This window comes from Geotrypetes seraphini, chromosome 12 (assembly GCF_902459505.1).
Source record: "Geotrypetes seraphini chromosome 12, aGeoSer1.1, whole genome shotgun sequence".
In the NCBI taxonomy this organism is placed as follows: Eukaryota; Metazoa; Chordata; class Amphibia; order Gymnophiona; family Dermophiidae; genus Geotrypetes; species Geotrypetes seraphini.
This window is the reverse complement of record NC_047095.1, coordinates 9,016,113-9,041,870: the sequence shown is the minus strand read 5'-3', so window position 1 is coordinate 9,041,870 and position 25,758 is coordinate 9,016,113. Positions and strand designations below refer to the sequence as shown.

Below are 25,758 nucleotides of genomic sequence, written 5' to 3'. Positions count from 1 at the left end.
TATCACTTTTTCTTCACTGCTTGAAGGACAGCTACACTGGGCTTGTGCCACTCAATTCACTATTCTCCTGAGGAATTCCAAAGCACTGCCTTACTGCTTAATTAAAATCTGTGATAAAAGATGCAGGCTGTGTGTGTCGCTATGTGTGACTTATTACTGTGCTATAGATGTCTGAATAGACCCATGATAACTTTACCCACTGTTTGTCTTTTGTGCCCTTCAAGCAATGATGCCAGTCTGGAATTAAGTTAAATTATTCTCTAGCGATTTTTACTATTTGCAGAGACTCTCGGAGTGACACATCATCTGTTTGGTTTTATATTATCTTTTTTAATATTTGTTGTGACATATGTTTTTTTCCTTTATCTACCATGGACCCCTGATGAAGGTTGTCCGAAACACGGACCGTGTTGGTTCCCCCGTTTGGTAAAAAGGTTTTAATATATAGTTTGCTTGTCACAATAAAATTCGCCTACATCGTTGTACATATCTGCAGTTTTGGTTTGTTTGTTCCAAATTATTCTTGCTGCCATTCATTTTGTGCAAGGACCAGCAACTGCACATTTCACAATAAATGAGTTGTTTCAGTTCACAGTATACCACATGTCCTATTGTGTCACAGTGGGGGATCGGCTCATGGAATTGTGGCACCCTGAGCAAACTTTTGTTTTAGTGCCCTATCTTTGGGCCAATCATACCGCATGAGCCAGAGCCATACAGATGGAGATTTTCAGCTGGCATTGTCAATATCTCAGTTAAGAATAGGCATTCAGCTTAATCCATATACCGTATTTGCCGTCACTGTCTATATAGCAGTACCACTGAATATATTGATAGTGCAGTGACTGAACCAGCGCTGTTTTGTTTGGCTTGTTTGCCTAACTTAACCATGTAAAATCTTCAGCAGTGCAGCAGAAGCTTGTGTATTTCTCCTGCTGCTCTGCCAATTTTCAACCAGCTGTTACCAGTACTGTAGGAGGGTTTGAACACAAGAGGGCATACTTCCTGTTCTTGGGAGAATACAGGAAGTTTCTGTTCTCATGTACTGTATAAGAACCTCCTGCGGTACTAACAGCAGAGCTGCCACCGCTGGAAAGGGGAGTGTTTTTGCATCCTTAAGCTTCAGTGGCTCAATGGCTTTTCTTTTATGTCAGCCTAGACATGACAACATTGAATTCTACACCGTACCTCATTTGTAAGCTGTTGATGCATAAAGTATTGCCACCTTCATAAGATGTGTTCCCAACAGCAGCTGGCATAGATACGTATGTTACAAAAACAGCATTACGTAGTTTTCGGAAGGGAAGATGAGGCCATAGCAGAGAGATTAAATTAATTCTTTGCTTCGGTCATCACCAAGGAAGGTGTGGGGGAGATTCTGGTGTCATAAATGGTATTCAGTGCTGATGAGTCAGAGAAACTAAAACAAATCCCTGTAATGCTGGGGTATGGGGCAATTTGACAAACTGAAGACTAGCAAATCACCTGGGCTGGATGGTATACTACCCAGAGTACTAATATAATTGAAAAATGAACTTGCAAAGGTATTGTTAGCAATTTGTAATTTCTCTTTAAAATCCAGCATGGTACCAGAAGACTGGAGGGTGGCCACTGTATAGATATGGATGAGTACTTCTTAAGGAATTTTTGTACTATTTATTGGTATATATGAATGAATGAATATTTAAGGAACATTTAAAGAAAAATCTTTTTTGTATATAAATCGTCAACTTAAAAAGAAATAATAACATAAAACCAGTGACGAGGCTGGCTTGTTTAATATCTCAAAACTGATGTTGGAGGTACAGATGTAGCCACTAAGGTCTAATTTGTTATGACCTTTTGATTATTCTGACTCGAGCACAAATCAATGGCACCTAACAGCAACAAAGGTATTTTGAAGTTTTGTGATCTATTTACCATAATTCTTTTTGAAGTGCTAGTATTAGTAATGATTTCCATTATAAAATAGGCTTAGAATAGATATTGTTCCCCAACTTTGAGAGAGACACTCTGTTATAAAAATGGCCTTTTATGGCCATGCTGGTAAAAGGATTGTTTACCTTTTAACTTCTATTAGAAGGCATTGCTGCACTTTATGCATTATACATTTACTGCAATAGAAAAAAATTATTTGGAGATTCATATTATTCCCTTTTCCAGAGCCAGATTAACACTGTATTGAGCCCTAGATAGGATTTCCCCTTCCCCCTTTCCCTGATTTACTACTTTTTTGCCCTTACCTAAGGTTACCCTATTTTTCCGTTCCGCCCCAGCCCTGTCCAGTTCTGCCTCTGGTCCCGCCCTGTTCTGCCCTCCAGCCCCTCCCCCAGAAAGCCTTCTCTCTTTGCTACAAGTCTGGAGGGCCTGGAGCATGTGTGGATGCGTGTGACATCTTCTGTGCATGCTCAAAGGCCATCCAGATGCATCTGGATCTTGTCAGAACTTTCCAAAACCTAGACAAATGCCAGGTTTTTGAAAGTACATCCGGGAACCCAGACCGTCCTCTTAAAAGAGGACATGTCCGGGTTTTCCTGGACATCTGGTAACCCTACCTTTACCCCCCTCCCCCAACATCCATTTCTCCAGAAGTAGCAGGGAAAGTGCAGGATTATCTGTGGACATGGTGGCAGATATACTTGGTGGGTGAGTAGGAGGACCAGGCAAGCACATGCCTCAAATGGAGAGGCTAATGGTCAGAGCAGGAAAGTTGCCAAGTTGCCCAGTTTCAGGAGGGAGATTCTGAGCTAGTTCTAGATTTCTACAACCTTATCCTAGTATATTATGGGACCCAAAGTACTGATTTCCCTTTATTAGGGACTACAAATAGCACACATTGAATTGGGATGCAAGTTCAACCACCAGACTGGCCAAAAACTCTCCCTCCTGGAAGTGGGAAACTTGGCAGCTCTGCAGCAGCAGTGAGTCAAGAACCAAAGATGTTGTGCAAGTCATTTTCACCCTCCATTGCCTCAGGTATAAACTAGAGGTGCCAAGAGATAAATGAAAGCAGCAAAACAAAAACAAAAAAAATCGCTTTCTTGGTGTTTATAAAAGGATATAGACAGAGAGAAGACAGTATTAGAACAGTGTTCAAAGGACTATGTCCAGGAAACTTAATAGCTAGCTAGATAAATCCCCCAGGCTGAATACTTCCCTCTCATTTTGTAAGCATACAGTTACAATCGCAGCAATAGATTTTCAAAGGAAAGCTCTATTTATATGACACAGAAATATACACAAATGCGTGCATTCTCTCAGGCACCTCCACACCATTGTATAGATGAGGCATAGGGTTTTACTGGTTCTTAGGGCCAGGGTTCTAACTTGATTCGTAGATTTCCTTGTTAATCTTTTGTAATTTTTGAAGGTAAATAATTTCCGTTTTTTTGAGCCCAAGCAATTGGAAGATTTTCTTAAAGCTAAAGATGTGAATATTATTGTGTAACTCTTATGTTCGCTGCTTAAGTCTGGCTACAGAGGAAAAGATGGGGTTGTGCATCTGGTTTTCTTTTGAATTTCCTTTTTTTTTTCTAGATTCTTGGATCCAACTTTCTTTTGTGTTGCAGGCTGTAATTGTAATTATTCATTTCCACTGATTGTATATGTTTTTTTGCCTCTTTATTTTTTTTTTTGCTCTTGTTTCTCTAATATCCCAGGGAGCTCATAATTTAAAAAACCCAAATGTTCAAAAAGTAGCCTAAAATCTTTACTCGGACGATCATAAAGACAGATCGTCCAAGTACCGATAATCAAAGCTGGTTTTAGACGTATCTAAAACCAGCTTAGGCCTTTACCCTGCCTCTGAACACCTAGAGCGAAAAGAGGTGTTTTTAGAGGAGGGGAAAGGGCGAGAGGTGGGCCGACCTAGACTTAGTCGTACTGCAAGTATAACCAAAAGTCTAGGGAGATGGCCCAGTCGGAACTTAGACCAAGTCAAGTTCCAAATAGGGGCCGCTGAGCTGATCGAGGCTGCCGCGATCAGCTCAGCAGCCCTGGCAATCTGCCTACCCCTCATCGCATCTCTTCTGCCGGCATCCCCCTCCAACAAACCCAATACCGGCTGGAGAGATGCCCAATCTCTCCTGCCGAAGGCATGGTGCAACCCCCCCCCCCCCCCCCGCGCAACTACCAGCAAGAGGGATCCCAAGCCCTCTTGCTGGCACCCCAACCACCCCCTGAATACTGGCAGGAAGGAGGCCAAGCCCTCCTACCGGAAGGCGAACTCCACCCCCCGAATACCCCTACGAATCAGGAGGAGGGATTCCAAGCCCTTCTGTTGGAAGGCGAACCCTACCCCCCCAAACCGGCATGAGAGAGCCCCCCCCACACCCTGAACAACCCCCACCACCCCAGACCCCCTCCCTACCACCACCACCCCTAGGCCCCTCCCCGGTGCATCGCACAATGCACCGGAAAGGGGTAGGCCCGCCATTCTGAGGATTCTGTAACCGGTGTTGTTTTTTGACATATGCAAGTTACAGAGTCCACCTTTTAGGCGAAGGACTGGCCCCTCCTTCGCCTAAAAGGTCTGGGTTTGGGTGTTTGGGACTTGGATAATTTTTTAGTCAGGAATGTGGTGTAGGGATATACGTAGTGGCAGTCTGGGCCAGTAGATTGCTGAGCGTGCAGGTAGGCCATTCTCAAAAAAACCCTCAATTTGGATGTTTTTTTTGAGAATGGACATTTCCCTGCTGCCAACTTCAGCGTCTACTGACTTAGGTCAAAAGGGGATTTAGACTTTTTTTTAATTATGCCCCTCCAGGTATATAATGATATGCTAAGCATTTAAATTTTTAAAGAAAAAAAAAACCAATATGGAATTTTTGTTTGTACAAGCCCACATTGAATGGTTTAAATCTAGGATTATTGACTCAAGTCCTCGGACACACCAAGCTAGTCTGGTTTTCAAGACAGCCCCAATGAATATGCATGAGATAAGTTTGCATTCTCTGTCTCTCCTCTGTATGTAAATCTATCTCATGCATTGTGGATATCTTGAAAACCACCTTGCTGTTTCCTGAGGTCTGGGTTGAAAATCCCTGGTCTAAATGCAGTACTCCCCCAAAATTCGTGGGGGTTACGTTCCAGGAACCCTGGCAAATTAAAAAAAAATGCAAATATGGTTTTTAGGCAGGGGAGACAGGAGAGGACAGCCGGAGAGGCAGGAGAGGGCAGCCGGAGTGCCGGCGAGTGAAGGAAATCACTCGCTGTATGCTCCAACCATCTCTTCCTGTACTAAAGTTGAGCCTCACCAATCAGGAACTTCTTTGACATGCGGCTCTTGATTGGCAAGGCCCGACTTTAGTACAAGAAAAGGTAGGCGGAGCATACAGCGAGTGATTTCCTTCACTCGCCGGCACTCCGGCTGCCCTCTCCTGCCCGGTCATTCGCGGTCAGAAAATACCGCAAATGACTGGGACCGTGAACCGCCGACCATGAATTTGCGGGGGAGCACTGTATATGATATTTTTAGGGGAGAGGACACTAACAATTAGTATGTGCAAAATTAAGATGCCCATTATATTCCTATGGGCATCTTTAGCATTTAGTGCACACTAATTGTTAGCATGAGCTGATGCAGTTAGCACCCATTGATGAATTCCCCTCTTAAGGTTTACTGTACTCCCCAGAAATTCGCAGGGGTTACGTTCTCGGAGTGACTGCGAATGTTGAAAAACTGCAAATATCAGATGAGTATTGTAATTGTATATTTTTCCTCACCAACCAACTTCTGCCTCCCCCTCACCCCCTGCATAATTTACATCACAGAGCAGCCAATAGCTGAAAAGTTCACATCTCCCCTCCGCCTCCAACCAATCCTGATGGGGATCTTAGTGCTTGCAAAGAAGGAGATCTGTGCGGATGAATGACAGCTGAGTCTCGTGTGAGGTGAGAGGGCGGGGCCTGAGCCAGAGAGGAGGAGGAAGAGAGGGGGCGTGCCAAGAGCACATGATTTAGGTCACTGGCTGCAGCTTTCCTCCTGTTATTCCCTGACAGACAGCTGAAGGGCAAGCACTTCCCGCGCCGTGGTTTATTATACAGTATATGTTTTGAATTTGCAGACTCAGTAATTTGCGGTTATCAGTGTGTGGAAGACAAAACACGCTCACCTAAAACCACGGCGCGGAAAGTGCTTGCAGTCACATCTCCTCGTCGCATGCTTGCCCTTCAGCTGTCTGTCAGGGAATAACAGGAGGAAAGCTGCAGCCAGTGACCTAAACCATGTGCTCTTGGCACGCCCCCTCTCCTCCTCCACCTCTCTGGCTCAGGCCCCGCCCTCTCACCTCACACGGGACTCAGCTGTCATTCATCCGCGCAGTTCTCCTTCTTTGCAAGCACTAAGATCCCCATCAGGATTGGTTGGCGGCGGAGGGGAGATGTGAACTTTCCAGCTATTGGCTGCTCTGTGAGGTAAATTATGCAGGGGGTGAGAGGGAGGCAGAAGTTGGTTGGTGAGGAAAAACCGCAAATTCAAAACATATACTGTATAATAAAACATCTCTTTACTATGGATTATGTCACTGAGTCATGGCAACATGCACAGTGAGGAATCCACCTTGTGGTGTTTCAAGGCAGAGTACAGGAGTGGTTTGCCTTGCCATTGCATTCTCCTGTGCAGTGTGTATGTCACTGCTGCCTAATATAGGGCCCCTCAGCCTATAGCACTTGGTATTCTTTGGTGGTCTCCCATCCAGCTACTAGCCAGCTCTGACCCTGCTTAGCTTTTGATAGTAAGAGTGGGCCTACTCAGGGCAGCCAGGCCATATACTCCTTATTATAGCTAGTCCCAAATTGCAAAACACCATCATGCGATAGCGATATAGTGTTGATCTCTGCTAGTCACACTGCAATTAGATCTTCAACTAGTAAGTACCATAATAAGCCATGTTTGCTTCCTGGGCATCCATCAGCTAAGACAGAGGTCATTCTAAGAACAATGCAGAACAGCAAGACAAAAGTACAGAGATTTTTCCATGAGCAAAAATCAGGTTCCTGTTCCTTGGCGGTCTGCTAATGATATGTATTTCTAGGATATAGATTTGATTTCCTGTGATTCTGTGTGTCAGCACTAAGGCAGTAAAATGGTCGTCTTGCAGAAAGGCTGCTTAGGAACGTCATGCAGCTTTTGTTAACGCGTACAGAGGTCTTTTCATGGCAGGGATAAGCTGTGCATCTCACTCAGACTCCGGAATCAGTTCATATCAAGACGAGCGTCAAGACAGGAGTTAGTTCAAGCTGCTCTACAGTGACCCATTACCTCCATTTGTCTCCTTATGCTGGGCTGTAACTGAGTGATATGACTAATATGCTACATATTATTACAGTACATGCTCTGATATTGTAATAACTCTGGTGTGTATGTTAGCTGATACCCTTCCTTGACAGGCAGGTCCTCATTGCAGCTTTCATTGTGCTTTGTGCATCTCATTGTCAAATATATGGCACTGAAAGGCTACTGTAATAATGGAGAATAAAAAAAAGCAGTGTTTGTAAAACTCCAAGCTCACAGAAACTATTTCAGAAGTAGGCCATGAGAAAAGGGGAAAAATGTCAACCAATCTTCTGTATTCATTCCTACCTAATGTTATAATTTGGACTTTTTATTTTCAGTTATTTCTTTGGGAGGGGGGTAGGGAGGGGAAAAGGAAATGTTAGCTATATTGGATAGGAAGTAGAAAGAAGAGGGGGAAGGGTGTACTGGTGTAGCTAAGGGCGGTGGCATACCAAGGGTAGGGTTACCAGATTTTACTAGACCCGCCCCAGGCCTGCCCAGTTCCACCCATCCCTGCCCCATTATACACCAGTCCTGCCCCCATTCCCACCCTAGCCCCACCCCAGGCCTCCTGCCCCCCTCAGCCTCCTGCCCAAGAGAGCTTAGACCCTCTTATACTAAGCTGCGGTAGAGGTTTCTGCAGTGGTCCGTAGCGCTAAATGCTCCGACACATCAGAGCATTTGGCACTCCAAGCTGTGGTAGAAGGCCCACTAATAAAATAACCATATGTTATATGCATGCTTCTTTGTACCCTATCTAGAACTGATTAGTAGTAGTAGCAATTATGAATAGAACAGGTAAAACTATTTTAAATAAAACAATTATAAAAAACTTGATTATCTTACCTGCTCAGTTGGTTTACGAAAAATTACCCTTTAGTTCACTAGCAAAAGAACAAATGTGCATATATTCTGGTATTCTAGTTATTTATGTATATATCTACTGCATAATTGTTGCCATCTTCTTTATAGAATTATTTCCTTTATGCAGCTTGTTATCTCTCTCCTAAGCTTGCACTTGCAATTTCCTGCGGCTGTATATAGGATGCTGGGTCACATGGAACTTTGATGTGGGCTCCAACAGCAGTTCTTATAACGGGAAACCTTTAGAAAAAGATTTTTAAAATTATCTGATACGTTGCCTTATGTGTCTTTGAAAATATAAAAGCTTGGATATCAGAGGGACTCTGTTCCACCATGCTAGGTTATCAATGTTCAGAAATACCACTAAGGTTTGTGGCTAATTTGCAGACAGTTCACAGTTTGAAGGAGAGATGGTGTATGAAATAGCAGAGTGTGCATAGTGATGAAGCAGTAACAGGATAATTGCCGATACCCAGCTACTGTGGTTCATGGCAGGGCCAATCAATTGGGGTGAGTTCCGAGGTTAAATGACCAAAACGACTAAGGATGATTGGCAATCAGCAAGTGATATGGGTTTGTGCTGGAAGCGGGGATGTACAGAGCTATGATCCTTTAATTTCTGGAAAGAAAGCAGTTTAGTTTGGTGTAGTTAGTGTTTGAAAAGTCCTGCAGATTGCTGTGTCTTTGTCATTTTGGGTCACGTGAGCAAGATAACTTACAGAAAAGAAAGATAATTGCACGCTCAGACTATAAAATACTTTTTATTTATTTTTTTTTTTTTGAATGAAAGGACTTTAGACACAGTAGACAAGGTCAAACATTGTATAAAACAAAGCATTTTCTACTATTATCTGCCCTGGATATCTAGAATTCAGCCTAATATTCACTAGATTCTAACATAAAAATACTGCTAGAATGAAAGTGTAATCTAGGTGGAAACTGATTTACCAAATCACGAGGAATTCTGCTTGTAGCATTGCTATTTTTTGGTTGGTTGAAGGAATAATGAGGGAGGACCTTTTCAGTTTATTAATATTTAAATGAAATAGGTACAGAGAAACCGTAGATCAAAGAGATGGTAAAAAAAAAAAGTGCTTGGCTATTCTAAAGTGCAATAAAATAAGACATCCTTGGAAAATTTGACTAGTAACTTTAAACCAAAAACCCACGGATTCTATTTGGCCACCCGACAAAATCCACATGCAATTTAATGAGGAAATGGGCACCAATTGGCCACTTAATTGGTGCTATTCTATAACTTGACACCTAACTTTTCCCATGGGCGGAGCATAAGCATGTCATGGACATTCTCAAAAGTTACACTAGGCACCAAGTTATAAAGTAAAATAGTGCTGAACCATGCCTAAACTACAGGTACTGGACTTACACCTGTTTCTATCAGGCTTGTGAGGCACAACCTGTGCCCTATGCTAATCTATATATATATAAAATCGGATGTATCTGTGTGTATATGTATGTATGTATGTTCCAGCATAGCTCTGAAATACATGGAGAGATTTCAACCAAGCTTGGAATACATATGACATACTATCTGGGAAAAAATACTGTGGGGGTGGGAAGGGGGTAACATGTGTAACATGTGTTTTATAGAGATGGAGCTGCTTTGACCAATTGTGTGAAGCTTGGGGAATGATGTCACACAGTCATTCAACAGTATATAAGGAAGTGCAGCTGTGGTGTGGTGAAGCCTAAACAGAAAGTAAAAACGGAAAATTTGTGTGATGTTAATCCTCAAGTGAATGTAAACCAAAACCCAAGGGAATTTGAAAGTAAACTTAATTGTCAAATACTTCCCATTTTACCAGGCGTAATCACTGAATACAAGTCTATCGATACCGGAAGATTGGGATAAACAAATATCCGTGCAACGCCAGGTGATCACTTAGTATTCTTTAAAGATTGAGCACCCTTTATACAAAATGGGCTCAGTGTGAATCTTTTCAGCACCTAACTCTCAGCACTACATAAGAACATAAGCATCGCCTTTGCCGTGTCTGACCATAGATCCATCGTGCCCACCATGTGGAGGCTGAAAAAGCATGATTTTGCCAAGGAGTTGAGGTGGTCGTTGAGGGAGAGAGAAGAATCAATAGTGATGCCAAGGACCTTGCTTGAGAACTCAAGGTGCAGAGCAGCGCCTGTGGGTAGTGCAAAGATGGTGGGCAGGTGTTCTAACTTTGGGCCGAGCTAGAGTAATTTTGTTTGATTCATTTAGTTTCATCTGTTTCATAATATACAGTTAACACGTTACAATTTGCCATATGAGCTAGTTATATGCGGAACATTACTGCATGTTAAACCCTCCCATTGATCGTTTATAAAAGCCGTCTTTTTCTAGTCATGGCTGGGATTGCAATGCTTATGATAACACATAACTGGAAAAATCATGATCGTCTTAATTTCTCATTTTGGTGGGCAAATTTATGTTCCGCATATAAGAATGAGAAAATGAATGCGGAATTATTATGACAGGAGCATATATTTAAAATGGTTTGGGAGCCATTGACATCTTTTATGAATGCAATATAACTGGTTCTTTAAAGTGATTGCTTCTATTCACATCCAGGGAGGGGAGAGGAGGGGGATACTTTATTGTTATATAATATAAGGAATTTGAAAGTATATATCTGTAATTTTTACTGATTTATTGATTATTTAATAGGAGGGTGGGTGGATAACGATACTGTATGTTTATATTTATAAAATGTATATGCATTTTGTGCTTTATTCTCTGATTGTTAATATGCATATTGCACTAAGTTTTTGGTAAATTAATAAAATATCTAGATAAACAAACAATTTGCCATAATTACAGTGCAAGATTTTTCAATACAATTTTACTTAGGCTTTGCTAGGCATCCAAGAGAGGCACTTGTATATTAGGCCAGTGAAAACCTGTCCTATTGTACTGGCGCCTGCCTCTACGATGACTAGCGATGCCTAAGTCCACTTAGACACCGCTAGGTATGATTCTACAAGCAGCACCTAGCAGTTGATTGACAACCACGTGGAACAGCATCTGAAATGTAGGTGTATTTAGGTGCCGTTTATAGAATCGGGGCCATAGCGCCTATGTTGTATCATTGCTTCCACAGAACACACATTAAGAACCAGAATACCGGCATATACATATATGCATACACATATGCTCATAAATGTCAATATTCTAGCTATGTGCTATTCTATAAAATGACACCTAAACGCAATGGCATATAGTCTGAAGGTGGGCATATACATAGGTAGAGTCTGGGTAAGCAGAAACGGGGGTGCAGAGTTGCTAATGTAAATGAGAGAATATATGCATGCGATAATATATGCATGCTTGTTTAGCTCTCTAGGCATAAGTATCTGCACAAGTTCTATGGCTGGCGTAAGTGCTCATGCTTGAAATATACGATCGCATATATCCAGTTACACTACTGTCCTGAAAAGGAAAGTAAATGGTTACTTTATTGGAAAATGTCAATTGTGACGGGACTATGGTCTGGAGTTCTTTGATACCTTTTTGTGTTGCTGGTCTGTTTTCCACTCGCTGCGTACCACGCTGTTCAATGTCGTAGCTTTGTGTACTACTTCTGCTTGTATGTTCCTTGTTGCAATCCGCTATAATAAAACCCTTAGCGCGCATGCGCACTTCAAACTCGGTGGGTCCATGATCCGTGGCGCCGTGCCCGTGCATGCACAGTGCCTGCCTCAGCTGATTTCCTGCCCCGATCTCCGATGCCGGCCTCAGCTGATTTCCTGCCGCGATCTCCGATGCCGATTCACTTCCTGCCTTCCAACTAGCTGCCACTGCCGGGACACCTCTTCTTCTCACTCCTGGACCAGCAGCAGCAGCAGCCGTGGGCCATTTGCTAGGCCGGCCCACTTCGATAATGCGATCCGAGCCAGCCTAGCAAAAGCCCCGAGGCTGCCCAGCCTAGCGGATGCTGGACAGGGGGAGCAGGGAAGGGGTTCTGCTGGACGGGGGGGAGGTAAAAGGAAGGGAGAGAGACGTAAATAAAGGTAAAAGGAAGGGAGAGAGACAAAAATAAACACAGACATAAAGAAAGAAAGGGGGAAGGGAGAGAGAAAGAAAGACAGACATACAGAAAGAAAGATAAAGAAAGAAATGCCTAAATCTACACATCTATTCTAGCACCCGTTAATGTAACGGGCTAAAAAACTAGTCAATAAACACATTTGAAAAAAAAGAATAGGTTTTAGATAGGCGCCATCTAGGTACCTAAATATAAACACCCTTTATAGAACTACCCTCCACATGTATTTTTGTTCCACTAAGTGAAATGTCAAAATGTGAAGTTTCTAGTCACATGTTTCAGAGAATGTTGTCGGCCCACTCTTCCTCTTTTAATTAACCATGTCCCTTTATATCTCTGCCAGACAATTAAGAACTAAACTACATATTGATTGTTTAAATCTTGGCACTGACTTGCAAGAAGGCAAAAAATATGTTTAAAACAGGAGCATATGGCTAGTCATTAGAAATGTATGGCAGATGCTTTTTCTTTTTTCTTATTTTTTTAATCTTCAGAGTTAATGTGAATGATTCCCTCATGTGACCTCCAGCCTGCTGCTCGGTACTTGTATGCTATCATATCAATATGAGTTAAAACAATTACACTGGCTTTTACAAAGCTGTGGTAGAGGTTTCTACCGTGGACTGGCGAGGTAAATACTCCGATGCTCGTAGAATTCCAATGAGCAGCAGAGCGTTTTCCTCGCCAGCCCACGGTGGAAATCTCTATCGCAGCTTTGTAAAAGGAGCCCTTAGCTCGGCAGTTTTGCAGAGCAAATCATAGACATCTAAATAAAGGCTGTGAAAAGTTCTATGTTCAGGCCTGGTTTATAGGTTATGAGAGAGCCTCTTTCTACTAAAATCTCACCTACCGTGTTTCCCCGAAAATAAGGCTTATTTTCGGGGATGTCTTATTTTTTTTCATGTACAACAATCTTCTCTCCCTTCCTCTCCTTTCCCCCAATTCTCCCTCTTTCCTTTCGCCCCCCACTGCCATGTGCAGCATCTTTCTTCTCCTCTCATCCATCCCCTTGTGCAGCAGAATCCCACTAACTCTCCCACCGTGAGACTGACATCCGCTCCAAGGCCTCCTAAAGAAGCAGGGGTGGGAGTTGCTGAATTGACGAGTCCGATTTTATCAGCAAATCAGGCAGCACTAGTGTCGGGGATGGAGTCAGGGAGTGTCAGGGACATTCGGGCGGGAGGGACTTCGGGGGTCAATCTTAACTAGGACTTATTTTCGGGGTGGGACTTATATTAGGAGCGTCTTTAAAAATCATGCTAGGGCTTATTTTCGGGATAGGTCTTATTTTCGGGGAAACAGGGTAATAGAACTGGGGAGGGGTAGAGAGAATAATCATATTGTAAGTGCTTTGGGCTGTGTTTCACAGCTCGGTCCTGGAGTACCCCCTTGCCAGTCAGGTTTTCAGCACATCCACAATGAATATGCATGAAAGAAGTTTGCATATAATGAAGTTAGTATATGCAAATCAAGTTTATGCATATTCATTGTAAATATCCTGAAAACATGACTGGCAAGGGGGTATTCCAGGACCTAGTTGAGAAACACTGTTTTATAGGATAATTAACAAATGCGAAGTAGATAAATGGTCAGAAAAATAAACGGTCCTACCTGGTAACAGCAGGTTTTAAGCTGCAAGCCATTGATATCAATCTCCAGTGCTTCAGAAAGAAATTCTAACACCAGAGACAGAAAGGTGTTTACACTAATCTAATCTAGTCTAATGCTTGGCTTTATATACTGAGACATCAATCCAAGAAAGCTCGTCTCAGTTTACAATAATTAACTTAATAAATACAAACCATAAAGAATAAGACTAAGTTTTGGAAGATTAATTTTCAAAGTGTTTAGCAAATAAAATAGTTTTTAAAGATTTACGAAAAAGTTGGAGTGAACCGGAACTCCTTAAAAGGAGTGGAAGATCATTCCAAAGTTGAGAAAGCTTAAAAATCAGAGATTGCGTAAAAATCTTGACTCCTTTTATCCCTTTCTTGGAAGGAATAGATAATTTAAATTGACGATTACCTCTTGCAAAGGAAAATCTGTAAACGTTCCAAGATAAAGGAAGGAGAGGAGTAAAGATACCATATAGGACAGGGGTAGGGAACTCCGGTCCTCAAAAGCCGTATTCCAGTCGGGGTTTCAGGATTTCCCCAATGAATATACATGAGATCTATTTGCATGCACTGCTTTCAATGCATATTCCTTGGGGAAATCATGAAAATCCGACTGGAATACGGCTCTCGAGGACCGGAGTTCCCTACCCCTGATATAGGATTTTAAAAACAACACAAGCACATTTGAATTGAACTCTAAAATAAACCGGGAGCCAATGGAGACTCTGGGAAACGTAAATTTGACCTCGTGACTCCGTTGCTCCAAAGATCAATTTCGCAGCAGTATTTTGAATCGGTTGCAATCTATGAAGATATGTTTTTGTGATACTGTTTGTGAACCGAACAAAGTTTCAGATATAAATATTTCACTGATCAGAAGGGAGAGAGGGCACAGTGAGGCACTTTCCAAATATAGGAATTATACCTTGGCAGCTTGGTGCTGCCTTCTACCAGCTCGTTGTCAACAACACGCTTTTCACAGTGAGTGATAAAGGGAGCCTGGAAATGGTGCTTCATCAGCTTTACCCGCAGAGGAAGCCGTTCCTCTCCAGAAGGCACCAGTGCCAGAACTGTCTCTGGCTTTTTCTTATCTAATTGCTCTAGGACAGGACAATATTTTATTCATGGCTTCCGAAGTTGGAATCTTTTGTAGGAAAAAAAAAAAAGTGTCAGTAAAGTATTAGATCTTTGAGCACATTTTTAGAAACAAATGAGGCATACAATAGGTTTCATTTTCCCTTTGAAACATGGCTTTACCACAGAGTTGCTACAGCTTGTTTGCTTGTATGATATGGGTGATGCAGTGGAGATAAGGGTAACACTGCTGACAGAGCTATTAAGGGACACAGTGAGCAAAACATTTAGAAAGGGATAACTTTGTATATGTCAGTTGCATAGTAAAAAAAAAAAAAAAAAAATCAAACAAACCTGCTTTTAGATTCCACGTTTGTAAAACTAGGCTATTATTTTATAAAAGCTGTGTGTATTTCCGAAGAAATAAACAGAAACAGTGTTACATACAACAGAAAGGGTCATTTTTGAAATTTACATAGCTGATGACATATAGATACATTTAATTTAATTTAATATGGTGTCTTATATACCGCTAAATCTCTCAAAGGATTCGAAGTGGTTTACAAAACAATTAAATTGACTTAAGTAATGGCCAAAAGTCTAATCAGGTACTTTGAATTTCCCTCTCTGTCCCAACGGACTCACAATCTAACTATAGCACCTATGAAAAAAATAATTACAGAAATCTAATAAATAAACTGAATGCCCTCAGGTTGGGTGCCAAAATGACGGACTAGGTCAAGAACTGGTTGAGTGGAAGACGACAGAGGGTAGTGGTTAATGGAGATTGCTCTGAGGAAAGGGATGTTACCAGTGGTGTGCCTCAAGGTTCTGTTCTTGAGCCACTTCTTTTTAACATTTTTATAAGCGATATTGCCGAAGGGCTGTCAGGTAAGATTTGCCTCTTTGCGGATGATACCAAAATCTGCAATAGAGTAGACACCCCAAATGGTGTGAATAACATGAAGAAAGACCTAGCGAAGCTTGAAGAATGGGCTAAATTTGGCAGCTAAAATTTATGCTATGAAATGCAATGTCATGCATTTGAGCTGCAAAAACTCAAAGGAACGGTACAGTTTAGAGGGTGAAGAACTCATGTGCATGACAGAAGAGCGGGACTTGGGTGTGATTGTATGTGATGATCTTAAGGTGGCCAAACAAGTTAAAAAGGTGACAGTGAAGGCTAGAAGGATACTAGGGTGCATAGGAAGAGGTATGGCCAATAGGAAAAAGGAGGTATAGGCACGTAGGATCTCTTAGAAAGAGAAAGATTATGGTTCCCGTGCAGACTAGCTGGGCCATTTGACCTTTATCTGCCATCATGTTTCTATTTACCTATATATTTACATTTGTGGTGATTCTGATATATAGATGTTTCTGCTGCCACTTAGGCTTATGTGTGGTGGATTTTCTGCATGTACTAGAGAAGGTAATTAAGTAGCCATTCCCTACAAATAAATTGTGTCCCAAGAGAGGTGGATTTGAAGAGCAGACAAGTGAGCTCATTTCTCCCCTGAAGCACTCCTTCAAACCCCATGTCAAAAGGATGTTAGCCAGAGCCGAAATCTAAGAAAGTGTACATGCTGAGTAACTGACCTGTACTATGGGGTAAATTTTATATATGGTACATTCCAAACAATGCATGGAGGCTGAAGGGAGAACCAATTGGTCCACATGAAGGGACTGTATGAACACAAAGAAATGACAGCGGTAAGCATACTAGAGAGGTATAATGGGATGCTTGTGTGAAATTTCTTATTAGACAGGAGTGGGATTTTCTATTGAATATGGGGAGCTAGTGAAGCTTTTGAAAGACCCAAGATATATAGCCAACTCTGTAATTCTAGTATGAAGACAGGCTGCAGTGTTCTGGATAAGCTATAGATAATGGAATCTGAATAAAGAAGATGGCCAGGATATAGAGGTGGGGGTCTGAGACCACTTGGAACACCAAGTGCTTTTTTGGGGGAGTCAGGGAGAAAAGGCAAGGGGATCACTAGGGATTTTTTTGGGGGGGGATCAGGAGCCTACTGAACCAGGGAAATTTTGGAACGTGAGGGTAAGGGTAGGGAGTGGGAGTCTAGCAGTCCAATAGACTTGTTTATGTTTCCCTTTCTTACAGTGTGTGAGCTAGTCCCCACTCATACATTATCAGGAAGGGATCCATGGTACTCTAGAACAGGGGTAGGCAATTCCGGTCCTCGAGAGCCGGAGCCAGATCAGGTTTTCAGGATATCCACAATGAATATGTATGAGATGGATTTGCATGCACTGCCTCCTTGAGATGCAAATCTATCTCATGCATATTTATTGGGGATATCCTGAAAACCTGACCTGGCTCCGGCTCTCAAGGACCGGAATTGTCTACCCCTGTTCTAGAAGAAGCAAAAGATTGCATATTACTATGGCAATATGCTTTTTTTCCCTTACAGTACACACTTTGTAACACTTAGTAATTTGCTTGTCATTAGTTTACTGCATCAGAATAAAAAGTTTTTTTTTGCAAATGTGCTGGAATGCTGTGCGATGAAGCTTAGTGCAGCTTTCTAATGTAAAGCTTACCGCATCAAGGCCTATATGAGCAAACGGCACATACGAGGGGGGGGTCGCTGAAAAGTTCTCAGCCCAACCAACAAAGTTAGGGCAGTCTCCATTGAGGGCTATACACTTAGGCCTGGATTCTGTAACCAGCGCCTATGTCAGTGGCCGCCTAAAAAGCAGCCGCCGATCGTGTATCAACAACAGCGCCAGTTACAGAATTGTGCCTAAATTCAGCCAAGATAGAGGACTGAAATGTAGGCCTGGAATACCCTGTCCTACATTTCAGCTTTCTATGCCACCGTGAGATCCTAAAGTCAGGCTGCAGCAGCCATAAACTGATCGCAGCAGGGGAAGTTATCCACGATCAGCTGAGCTGGCAGTGCTCCCCAAAGCCACAGCTTCGGGGAGTCTTGTCAGCTGATCAGGGAGGAAATATCCCTGCTGTGATCAGCTGAGTGGCTGTAGCAGGGGACCCCTGACATCAGCAGAAGAGATGCCCACTCCCTCCTGCCGGAACCCCCGAATCCCCCTTTGAAGTCCTTCTGAAGGAGGGATGCCCACTCTCTCCTGATGGAACCCCAGAAGCACCTCCCCAACTGCGATAGGCAAGAGGGATGTCCACTCCTGCCTGCCTGCAGGCCCCCCCAAACCCATGATCTGCCCTGACCACTGATACCCCTAACCCCTCACCCTGATACCCCAAAACCCTAACCTCTCTGACACCCCCAAACCCCAACCCCTCTGACCCCCTCCCTCTCCCCCCCCCCCACACACACACACTGTACCTTTGTCTGTAAGGCTGTCCGGAGGGAGGCATGCACCATCCAGTGGGCAGGCCTGTCTCTTCACAATTGCTGACCTTCTCCTTCCCAGTGCATCCTGGGATGCACTAAGAGGGGCCTAAGGCCCTGATTGGTCCACATACCTAAGGCCCCATTTAAGGTACCTGGGCCATACGGAGTCTTAGGCCTCCTTCCCAGTGCATTCTAGGATTCACTGGGAGTGGCTTAAGACCCCAATTGGCCAGTTACCTAAGATGCTTCAACACTGCTGTATTTGCCGTTTCTGATGGTGTTTTTCAATTAACTTAGGCATCAGCAAGGTGCCTACCAACACCTAAGATTAGGTGCTGGTTATAGCATTTCCCTGTTGGTCCAGTGATTTTCCTTTTTTTGTGTTTTACCAACAGAACGAAAAGAGTGGAAAATCACTGGAGTAAGTGTATAGCCCTCAATGAAGACTGCCCCAGCTTTGTTGATTGGACTAAGAACTTTACAATGGCCCCACATAAGCCTTTGAAAGTCTATAGCTTAGTTTCTGTGTTGCTACGTTAACATTTAGAAAAAAAAGACTTATGCTGGAATAAATCTCCTGTTAAATAAATAAAGTGCCAAAAGAAACTATCTGATTTTTAGGGAAGTTTCCATTTGAAAATTGTTGTTGGTCTTCCTGGATTAAAAATAACTATAGACTTTGCACCTGAAAAATCTTCAGGCTAATTATTGTTGAAAAACCACTAGCGCTGATATGAAAATACAATCTGTGCTCATTGTATTCCAAACCCACTAGTTATATCCCTCCAGGAGTGTTTATTTCTTTTATTTATTTATTCAATTTTCTATACCATTCTCCCAGGGCAGCGCAGAACAGTTTACATGAATTTATTCAGGTACTCAAGCACTTTTCCCTGTCTGTCCCGGTGGGCTCTCAATCTATCTAATGTACCTGGGGCAATGGGGGGATTAAGTGACTTTCCCAGAGTCACAAGGAGCAGCATGGGTTTGAACCCACAACCTCAGGGTGCTGAGGCTGTAGCTTTAACCACTACACCACACACTCCTTGTAGTCTGGTAGAGGATATATGCATGATAAATGCCTGCATGGACTTTTACCCCTGGATTCTATATAACATGCCCAAACTTTCATTGGAGATGTACATGCAAAAAAATTGACTAATGGACTCAGAAACATTAATAATTGGGTGCTAAGAACCAGTTATTGAGGTTAATTGGCAGTCATAAAAATTTGTGCATGCATCTCACTCGAACGCTATTCTGTAAAACATGGTATCTAACTTTAATCGCACATATCTGAAAAGGGATTCCAAAATATTGCACCCAGATTTACAGAATTTACCCGAAATGTGCCTCAGTTGGGTGCCGGCAATTATATCTGCTTTTAGTAAGCATAAGTACAGTGCCCAAAAGTTAAGCGCAGAATCAACACTGAACACTATTCTATAAACGGCATGCTCTCATTATAGAATAACATGTAGGCCCTGATTCTATAAAAGACACCTAAAGCTAGGCGCCTGGATTGGTCCATCTAGCCGATCTATGTGTCTAACTTATTTAAAACTAAACACTTCAACTGAGAGAAATTATCTCACAGCCTTATCACCTTTCCTCCACATTTATAGTTTAGTTTTCTTTAGTTTACTGTTCCTCAGCGGGCCACCACACACTCAAGCGTTCTCATCGGGCATGGCTTTACGCTCCCACTCCTCATTGGAACTAGTATATTTTTTTATATGTAAATATATGCACACTTCTTGCGTATACTTTGTGATTAAGTTCTATAATACTAAAAGTACTTAGCTTTTAGCGAGACGCTGTGCAGGGGAATATGTGTGAGTACACCGACATGTTTCGCCCATAAAAATTATTGGGCTTTATCAAGGTTCCCACTCCCTCTCACTAACATTCAGCCACCATAGCGTCGAAACGAAACTTATTTAAAAGGCTTAATTGTCACTGATAAGATACTAGCAACTCATAATTGGCTTAATTGGGTGGTAGATGCCTAACTTTAAGGGCCGATGGATTCTCGAAACTCAAATATGTAGATGTGGGTGATCGGAGAAACGCCCCCATCTGCCAGCACGGATCGCTGGTATGCGATCCCTACGCATACGCAGAACATGGTCAGGATTTAACCCAAGCAGCAGGTAGGTAAGATATAAACCTAGTTTCTTTATCTGGGGAATGTAATATTCATCCAGAGTATGATGTGGGCTTGAGTGAAGGGGGATGCGATGCAATAAGCTTGTTGGGAGATGAAGAAATGCAGTAGGAGCTAGGGGACTAAAACATAAGGAATGAATGTAGTATTAGCTTGAATGTGTACTACAGTGAGAAACACTGAAGAGTAAAACTGACACATTTCAGAGCAGTCTCAGTTCCCATAAGGAAATTTACTAGGGGGGGGAAGGGAATCCATAACTCTTTCCCTCTCAATTGACAAGCACGGCTTCAGCAATACTCAAGCCTAAAGATAAAGCCCTAATCTTAATTGAAGCTCACCAAGGGGTTTGTTAAGCATGAGGGGATACAGCCAGGCAGGTTTGCCCTCTCTCTCTCTAAGCTCAGGCTAAAGGCTCAGTGACTAGTTTTTCCAGTATTAGTGCAAAGGCAAAATGCTGTAAACATGATTCAAACTTGATTAGCAAAGCCTATAATGAACTGTCTGAACAGCACCAGTGCATAAAGTTTAGCAGAAAGCCACCATATTTGATGGACCTAAGACTCGTGGGAGTTGTAGTCAAGTTGCTGAAATGAAAGTGAAATCAAGAGGAAAAGTAATCTTGTGTCTGCATTACAGACTGTGTTTGAAGCAGCTTGCCTTTCATTTGTGACAAGAAGTTTATGATTTGTTTTGAGACTGTTGTTTTGAATAAATTAGTGCATGGTGGAAGCACTGGGCTGAACTTGGTTACACTTGCTCCAACACACCAGAGTATGGGGAAATAAGTCTTTAATTTTTGCACAAGTATGCATGTATGTATGTATGTATGATGTGAACTGCATAGGTTTAAGTGGGGTTAAAATTTTTAAATAAATACATTTATCCATTGAAATTGCTCATTAGTTCAGTAAATGGCTTTGCAAATTGCCTTCAATATAGACTGCACTGAAAATATAGAGTGGTGTTAGAAAAATCTGTGATTCCAGCTCCCCTATATTCGCGTGGGTTCCGTTCCAGGAACCCCCGCAAATCTTGAAAAACTGCAAATACGGTTTTTCATGGAGGAGACTGGAGAGGGCAGCAGGAGAGAGCAGCCGGAGCGCCGGTGAAATCACTCACTGTATGCGCCGACTGCTTCTTCCTGTACTAAAGGCGGGCCTTACCAATCAGGAGCTGCGTGTCAAAGCAGCTCCTGATTGGTGAGGCCAGACTTAAGTACATGAAGAGGCAGTTGGACCATACAGCAAGTGATTTCCTTCACTCACCGGCGCTCTGGCTGCCCTCTCCTGCCTCTCCAGCTGTCCTCTCCTGGTCGGCGGTTTGCGGTCAGAAAATACCGTGAATGACCGGGACCGCAAACCACCGATCGCGAATTCGCGGGGGAGCACTATACACGAAATAGTGGAAGTCTGCAGTGATCCATACAATTCAAAAGCACAAGCCAAACAAAGTCACTGAAAATCTTCAAATAAATGTAAAGTGGTCATGGATCACTGCAGTAACTGAATTAAGACCATGTGAAAATCCCAAAAGCAAAGATGCTTAAATAATTTTAAAATATAAAAGGCACAAATGGGAGCATTCACATCATAGGTACATCTATCACTTGAGTAGTGACATTGAGAGCCCAAACCTATAATCAAACATATTAGTGTCTATCAAATATTTTTTTGTATAATATTCATGAGAAAAAAATGTGCAGATTGGTGCATTAGCAAGTTCTCGGAACTGAAATACTTATTTAAAACCGTTACCTCAAACCCCTAGGAAATTATGTTATGAATATATGTTTTTATTATTTTCAGTCTTTGAAACAGCACTGAATGGTCCAATCTTGTCAATGTTCCTAAAGAGATCTCTATATATAATTCAGCCAACATTGCATTTTATCCAATTAATGTAAACAACGAATTTAGGGTAAAACAAAAGATGTCCCAGATGTGGACTCTTTTTGTTTGAGTTGGGTATTCACGTTGATGTAGTGGATGTCTTTTGTTTGACACTGATTGAAGGGAAATTATCAATGGGGGCTAACATTAAGATGGGATAGTTTACTGCTAACTTGGGTGTAATTGTGTGAGCAAGGATTGGGTGTAGAACTGTGCAAACACAGCCAGGTAGGTAAAACAAAACTCTTCATTAACTCAAAAATCCTGAGTCCTGTTACTTCACAAAGCCAAGCATTCAAGGAACCCTAGACAAGCTATGTAGCTTGTGATTGATATGTCCCAAACACAGTCTTGCAAACAAAATAGTCTTTTTTTCAGTCAGGTAACCTTGCCTGGTCCCAGCCAGACTTCAGAACAAAGCTCGCAAGTATTCAGCAAAAGAAATTGGCTTACCTCAGCCAAGCAGAATACCTAGCAGTTGTAGGCGAGGCGTATGCTGGGATCACTTCTTCTTCTCTGTGGCTCCTTAACCCAGCTCTGGCCCTGCCTCTTATATGTCCTGGCAGCTACTTCCCTGACTCCACCCCTTCCGTATCACTTCCCCCTAGGGAGGAGCTATGTAAGTCAAGGTGGCTCTGACAATGTGAAGGAGTATCCAGCAGGGGAGTGGTAACAGTCTATAGACTTGCTCACACTGGATTATTAAAAACTAGGTTGCATTGCATCAAGTGGAACATGCTAAAATAGCACAATTTAGTGGTAAAGTAACCCATCTTGATAATTTCACTCCTTAGTATGTTGCTCATGTTCATTGGAGAAAATGTAAAACTGATTGAACTATATATAGATCTCTTCAGAGACATTTTGAGGACTTTTAAATGCACTAATTTGCACATTTTTCTCATGAACACTGTAGATATTAATTTATTTGACAGACACTAATATGGAGCAATGATTATGTCTGAGCTCACAATTTTGTTCCTTAAGTTTATAGAATAATAATAATAATTTTATTTTTATATACCGCCAAAGCCATAGTAGTTCGAAGCGGTTTGCAACAAGAAGAGCTGGACAGTCAGCGAAAAAAATAACAATGAAGACTTTGGTTACATAAAGTCACAATGTAGGGAAATCAAGAATATGTGATAGGAGTACAGTGGAAGGTTTAAGAGTTCTTGGTTACAAATCGGTTAAACAGGTTGGTTTTAACTAGTTTTCTGAAGTTAAGGTAGGATGAGGAGTGCTTGATGATGATGCCTAGCCAGCTGTTTTGTTGACTTGCTTGGAAGGCTAGCGTTCTGTTAAGGAATCTTTTGTATTGGCAGGTTTTTATTGAAGGGTGGCTGAATATATGTATTCTACGTGTGGGCCTAGAGGAACAATCCAATTTAAAATAGGAGACCAGATATAAGAGGTCCATGCCAAGAATAGATTTGAAACAAAGGTAGGCAAATTTGAACAGCACTCTTGCTTTTAGTGGTAGCCAATGGAGTTTTTGATAGTAAGGGGGTTATGTGGTCCCATTTTTTTATGCCGAAAATCAGTCACACTGCAAAATTTTGTATGATTCGGAGTCTTTGAATGGTTTACTTGAGGGACCCCAGATAGATGATATTACAGTAGTTGAGCAGGCTCAAGATGGAGGATTGTACTAGTAGGCGAAAGGATGCTACGTCAAAATACTTTCTGATGGTTCTAAGTTTCCATAGTGTCGAGAAGCCTTTATTGATCAGTGACTCTGTGTGAATATCTAAAGTGAGGTAACGGTCTAACGTCACACCCAGGATTTTTATGGACTCAACGATAGGGAAGGTCTGTCCGTTCAGGGAAATTGAAGTATCTTTGATTTTGTCATTTGGGCTCGCCAGGAAGAATTTGGTTTTTTCAGAGTTGAGTTTCAATTTGAACTCAGTCATCCATGACTCAATATGCTTCAGTGTTGATGCTATTTGGTTCTTCGTTTCGAGAGTCGGGTTTGTTAGAGGATGGACTATGGTGATGTCATCAGCATAGATGTAAAATTTGATTTTTAATTTGAACCTATTTGTGCGCTTTGAATTATTTCAGCTTCTTTGGTTATAGGGTTTTTACATGTCCGTTAAATTATTGTGGTGATCCATTTTAAATTTATTAGAAGATTGCAGTGAGCTATGTGTATTCTGTGGCAAGACCTGTTAATTATTTATTTGAAATAACACCTAATGAAGAAGGTTATTGATTATGGGGGAAGGAGGGATATGTGATATGAATTAGATTTTAATAAGATATTAAGGGATGTATTTAAGTATAAATTGATGTTATATGCTATTTCATTTATTGTAAGTTTTAAAAATGAATAAAGAATATTTTTTTAAAAAAGAAATACCACCTATCAATAAATCTAGGCCAGGGGTGGGCAACTCCAGTCCTCAAGGGCCAGAATCCAGTCGGGTTTTCAGGATCGCCTCAATGAATATGCATTGAAAGCAGTACATGCAAATAGATCTCATGCATATTCATTGGGGAAAGTCTGAAAACCCAACTGGATTTCAGCCCTAAAGGATCGGAGTTGCCCATCCCTGATCTAGGCAGTTTACAATAAATTAAAGAAACATAATTAAAAAAACAGGAGGTTTAAAAATAAAAGATTTATAAAAATAATAATAGTTTATTTTTATATACCTCCAAACCATCAGTTCATGGCGGTTCACAATAATAATGCACTGGGCATTAAGGCCCTGATTCTCTAAAAATGCATCCCGATTTTAGGCAGCTGTAGGCGTCCTACAGCTGTCTAATCAGCCAATCGGGATGCACATTTAAAAAAAAAAAATGCTCCCCAGGCAGGCCGCCTATATTGAAGGCGAGGCCCGCAAGACACCTAGGCCCTGATTCTGTATAGGACGCCCGGGAGAGGCGTCCTATTCAGAATCGGCCTAAACTAAACCCCGATTCTGTAACCGGCGTCCATGTTACAGACGCGGGTTAGAGAATCGGGTTAGATTAGACACGGCCCACTACACTTATCGCGGCAAGGGATCTCTCTGCCGCTATAAGTATAGCGGGCCGTGGCCCCCTGACCGATCACTGGCAGGAGGGTGCCCAAACCCTCCTGCCCGAAGACGCACCCCCCTCCCCGACACTACCGACCGCCCCCCCCTGACACTACCGATCGCCCCCCCCCCCCGACAATATCGGTCGCTGGCAGGAGGGTGCCCAATCCCTCCTGCCCGAAGACGCACACACACCCCCGGCGCTAACAATCCCCACTCCACCAAACCTGTTCTTACAGATGGGTCTTGCACGTCGAGCAAGAAGGCATGCCTCGTCGAAATGAGGCGGGCCCGCCCCTTTCCGGCCCATCCCGCCGAAGCCTAAGGCCTGATTGGCCCAGGCTCTAGAAGCCTAGACCAATCAGGCCTTAGGAATAGCGGGTCCGCCCATCCCTACTAAGTCTAAGGTCTGATTGGCCAATTTCCAGATGTAGATCGCCA

The 25,758-nt window shown here is 42.3% G+C and overlaps 1 protein-coding gene across 3 annotated transcripts in view; it reads left to right on the top strand.

Moving 5' to 3' along the window:
* Positions 1–25,758, top strand: part of NTNG1 (netrin G1) — a 611,211-nt gene that overhangs the window by 356,532 nt on the left and 228,921 nt on the right. The window lies entirely within an intron of this gene.